The sequence below is a fragment of the Dioscorea cayenensis genome, chromosome 8 (genome assembly GCF_009730915.1).
Source record: "Dioscorea cayenensis subsp. rotundata cultivar TDr96_F1 chromosome 8, TDr96_F1_v2_PseudoChromosome.rev07_lg8_w22 25.fasta, whole genome shotgun sequence".
NCBI classification, from domain to species: Eukaryota; Viridiplantae; Streptophyta; class Magnoliopsida; order Dioscoreales; family Dioscoreaceae; genus Dioscorea; species Dioscorea cayenensis.
In genome coordinates this window covers 14,211,202-14,216,302 of record NC_052478.1, presented here as the reverse complement: position 1 = coordinate 14,216,302, position 5,101 = coordinate 14,211,202, and the positions used below count along the sequence as shown (strand labels likewise).

General features: G+C 42.2%; 1 non-coding gene across 1 annotated transcript; it reads right to left on the bottom strand.

Annotated features, from left to right (window-relative positions):
- Window positions 1–4,788: 4,788 nt before the first annotated feature.
- Window positions 4,789–4,895, bottom strand: LOC120268109. Its single transcript, XR_005538778.1, has one exon. It is a non-coding gene; the product is annotated as a small nucleolar RNA R71 (small nucleolar RNA).
- Between the last annotated feature and the right edge of the window lie 206 nt (window positions 4,896–5,101).

The following is a 5,101-nucleotide window of genomic DNA, read 5'->3' as shown; positions in this document are numbered from 1 at the left end:
AGTCGGGTAGTCGAATCCACAGGGAACTGAAGTATTAGTAATAACCACTTCTCAATTATCTAGTCGGAATCGATGAATATGATGAAGTGAACTAATTGCAAGCAAAGCAAACAAGTATGCAAGAAATAAAGTAGAAGAGTCTCAATCACTAAGGATGAGGTATTCGGGCAATGATCCCCCTAAGATCTTCCTTAAAGCTCAAGATTCACTAAATGCTCTAGAATCGAGTCTAAAAGAGTCGAGGTAGTCCAACGCATAACCAATCCTTGTCTCCAAGCAAAAGGCACTAGTCCCCTCACAAGGTCTCGTGGAGAAATCGACCAATCTCAACACTTTACACCCTATATGACCGCGATTATGCTATAAGGAAACCTAAGAGTGAAACCGATTCCTAAATGTAGATCCAACCCTAATTCCCGGCGAAGGATCCTAACCTCTACAAGGTCCCGGGCGGAGAAATCGAGCAATCTCACGCCACACCAAATATGGTTGCAAAGAGAATATGGAATACGAAGATAGGAAACACTCAATCGAAGGGGAAAGGGGACACTCCTCCATCTCAAGGCTCACCCTCTCAACCCTCTTTAATCTTGGAAATCTAACTCTAATGGAGACCTCTCACATCAAAGTATTAAATCATGCAATGTAAATCAACCACAAGGATTAACAACACTAGCAAGCAATTAAATCACAAGATTAAAACTCAAGACAACTCGGATTAACTAGAAGTATTAAGAGAATCAATCCAAAATATAAATCTTAGGGTTCACATGCCCAAATACCCAGTAGGGTTTAGCCCTCCATGGGCCTAGTTACAAAACAATAATGGATACAATGAAAAGCAATAAAACCCATAGAGAAAACCCCCTCGAATTCGCGCGGATTGGCCTTGATTGGTAGTTCTACGTCTTGAAGGGTTCCTCTCCGAAGCTAGGTCGCCAATGGCTCCCCAAAATGCTATGACGTCGAAGGAACCTATCAAAGTTGGTGATGAAGCGCCTCCAAAGCCGCAAAGACCTCCTCTCCAAACCCTAGCCGTCTCACCCCTCAAGAGCCGCAAAAAAGATGAGAAAGAATAGGGCAAAACGGCTATTTATAGGCCTTAGATCGCGTCTGTCACGTGCCCTCACGCGCCCGTGTGGATTTTCCACGCGCCCGCGTGGGCTGCAAGAATTTCCACGCTGGCGCGCGGAATTTCCACGCGGCCGCGTGGACAGTAATTTCGCTACAGTACTGCTACAGTGAAATTACTACAGTACTTTTCACAAAACGCGATCCGAACACTCTTCTCTTAAGGCCACATGTCCGGGCACACGTCCATGTGGTAGGCTATAAAACTTTTCTTCATCGACGTATCTTTGAGAGGTCTTGTAATCTTCACAAAGAGAAGGAATATGAAGATGTGGCTGCCTTTGTGCCCTTCTAAATAGTGAATTGACTTGAATCTTCTTGGAAGTTGGCACACATCTCCATGTTTATGAACTGCTCTCGTGTCTTGGTTCTTGAATTGAACAAGAACTCCCAACATTGTGTCTTTATAGCCTATTTTTGCTTCCTTTTTAGTCTTCAAGGCATTCACAACCTATATGCATAAAAGAACACCAAATACACAATATGAGACATAAACCACAGTAAAAATGATGCTCAATGCATGTAAAACATATATAAAAATATGTCTACTCAAGCACTTATCACATGTCTTAAAAAGGGACTCTAATTCCACTTGCACAAAAGAGGATATTTCATTCCTAAGCTTCACAGATATTCAAGGAGTGAAATATCAAGCTAGGAAAGCTTCCACCATCTCCTGCCAAGTAGTGATCGATGCTCGAGGTAATGAGTGTAACCATTGTTTTGCTCTCCCCCTCAAGGAAAATGGGAAGGCCCTCCATTTGATGGCATCATCCGTGACCTCATTAATCTTGAGCATATCTCACACTTCTGGAAAATTTTCAATGTGATTGTTCGGATCCGTATCGGCCAAACCATTAAACTATGGTCCTGTTGTAACATCTAGATGAAGCCTGACTTGTGCTCAAAATTCTGAGCTGTGATCGGTGGCCTCAAAATACTAGATTGTGTGCCAGGAACTGCGTGTCTTGCATAATCTGAGAGTGTTCTCTGTTGTTCAGCCATATTATCAGACCCTTCAACTTTTATCTCAGCTTGATTTAATTGTTCTTGCACAGGTTCCTTTCCCCATCTATGAGTTCTTCTTTCGATTGCCGGATCATCTTTAGCTAATGTCAAAGGGTTACCTTAGGTCATAACTTAGTGATAAGTGCTTGTGTGATAAGAATGCGAAGTGTTCTTTCCTTATGTTGAGTATTACTTGTAGCAGGTTTAAGTAGTAATACATGTGTATTTGGGTTCTTTTGTGCATGTAGGGTTGTGAAGCTAAGTATTGAGAAAAGAAGCCAAAAGTATACCGTAAACGCATTATTTGGTGGAATCTTGGAAGGAACAAACGGGAAGACACAAGTGGGATACCAAGATACGTGAATGTGTGCCAACCTCCATGAATTCCAGTTACTATAATGAGTTGGAGAGGCACAAAGGCAGTCACATTTGCGTATCCCGACTTGTGCATTGACAACAAGACCTTCTCTAATGAAGCTTTTGATTGAAGAAGACGTGTGATCTATGACATAAATGTGTGTCTGTTTATGTTGCCTTGATGAAAAGCGTGGAATTGGGAGTGTTTTGGCCAAAATTGTAGTAGGTCACTATAGCAAACATTGTAGCAAGTACTATAGCAATTATTGTTCAGAGCCGGCCGGAAATAGGATTTTCAGAGAATCCACACGGGCGTTTAAAATCCCCCATGTCCATGTGGAAATTCCACAAGCCCGTGGGAAAAATCAACAGGGGCGTGTGGATTCCCGATTCTAGCCCTATTTAAGCCGTGATTCAGCCTGATTTTTGGGATCTTCTTTTCCCCTTTTCTCCAATTTTCATCCATCATTCGAGAGGCCGTTGATTAGGGTTTAGAGAGGCTTTTGACATGTCTTTAGGGTGGTTCGAAGGATTCAACACTGCGCTCCACTTGGAAGAAGGTTATTGGGGGAACTTTCATCGGCACCGATCCCGTGAGGTGTGACCTATGCCGGACAAGGGGACCTTTGGAGAAGACTTGGCTACTCCACAAGACCATCGACACGAATACCAAGGGGGTTTTCTTATGAAATACTTGTTTTTACTTTCGATTTTATTGTTGATTGTATTATGCTCCATGGAGAGCTAAATCCCCTAGTGGGTACTTGGATTTTGTAAACTCTAGGATGTTATTGTTTCATTGATCTTTTATTATACTTTCCTTAATTGATGTTTCAATTGAGTTCCAATCTTGAATGCTTGTTGAATGATTTCTCCCTTAGAGTGACTCTAGGGTTGAGAGTCCATCTTGGTAATTGTTGTAAATGAGTGACACACTACGAGGGTTAGACAATACTTGAGTGTAGAGGGTTGAGAGGGTGAGTCGAGAGGTAGCAGCATCCCCTTTCCCATCAGGTGTGATTTATCCTACCTCCATTTCCTTGAGTTCTTTGTGGTCACAATAAAGTGAAGTTCTAGAGGATGAACTCCGCTGGAGATTAGTTGCGCGAGCAACAGAGTGAAGCGTTGAAGTGACTTTAGTGTCTGGGGCTTAAATATGACTAGAGGCCTTTCGCCTGGACGAAAGGCTTAGGTTTATACATAGGAAGAGGGTTTCTCACTTGGATTCCATAGAATTCCATGCAACTTTACACAGTGTGAGGTGTTGAGACTGAGCGATTTCTCCGTCAGGACATAGTGTAGAGTTAGTCACAGTTGACCTTAGATTTGGGACCGTGTGCTTAAGGATTTCCATGACTCATTGAGCATTGATTAGGAAGTATAATAGTGGATCTTGCACTTGAAACATTAATCCTAGGAGGAGCATTGTCCGAGTACCCTACTTCTATCGGTTGCCTTACCTCTCACTTACTTGCGTCTCTTATTCTTGTTTCTTTTATCTTTATTCACATTACATTTTATCGACACTATCATTGTTCAATTTCACGTGGTTAAATAGCAATTTAAGTATTTTTACTCCCTACTCCCTGTGGATACGATAGCCCACTCACCTAGGATTTATTACTCGACAAACCCGTGCACTTGCGAGTCACACACAACGGGCGTTGTCAAGTTTTTGGTGCTGTTGCAGGGGAATAGGCATTTAGAGATACTTTGCACTTTGCTATCTTAGCTATTCAATTATTATATTTCATATCTTCTTATTCCATCATTGTTTTAATTTTGTTTTCTTTATTTTGGTGCAGCTCAAAGTTATGACCCGTGGGAACCCTTCAACATTACTTGAAGGTGATCCTGAACTTGAACGTACACTCAGAAGAAGGGGTGTAGAACATGTACAAGATGGCGGAATATAATGAACAACAGAGAATACTCTCTGATTACGCCAGACCGTTAGTATTGGGGACACAATCTTGCATTGTGCGGCCCCCAATCATAGCTCAGAATTTTGAGCTAAAGGCGGCAGTCATCCACATGTTATAGCAGTATACACAGTTCAATGGTTTGACCGATGAGGATGTAAACAGTCACATAGAGAATTTCTTGGAAGTATGTGATATGCTCAAGATTAATGGTGTTACGGCTGATGCCATCAATTTGTCAGCCTTCCCATTTTCCTTAAAGGAGAGAGCGAAGCAGTGGCTACACTCATTACCTAGAGCATCGGTCACTACATGGGAGGAGATGGTAGAAGCTTTCCTTGCCCGTCATTTTCCTCCCAAAAAATCTGCAAAGCTTAGGAATGAGATCTCGTCCTTTGTGCAAATGGAATTGGAGTGTCTATTAGAGACATGGGAAAGGTTCAAGGAACTCCTGTGAAAATGTCCTCAACATGGGTTCTAGAGTGGATGATCATTCAGACTTTTTACAATTGTTTAAACCCAAGTACATGACAGTTACTTGATGCAGCGGCAGAAGGTACCTTAGGTAGCAAGACCCCTGGAGAAGCCCGGTAATTAATTGAAGAAATGGGGTTGAACAGCTACCAATGGAATGCTAGGGAGAAGAAGAAAGTAGCCAGCATCTATGAGATTGATGCAGTTAC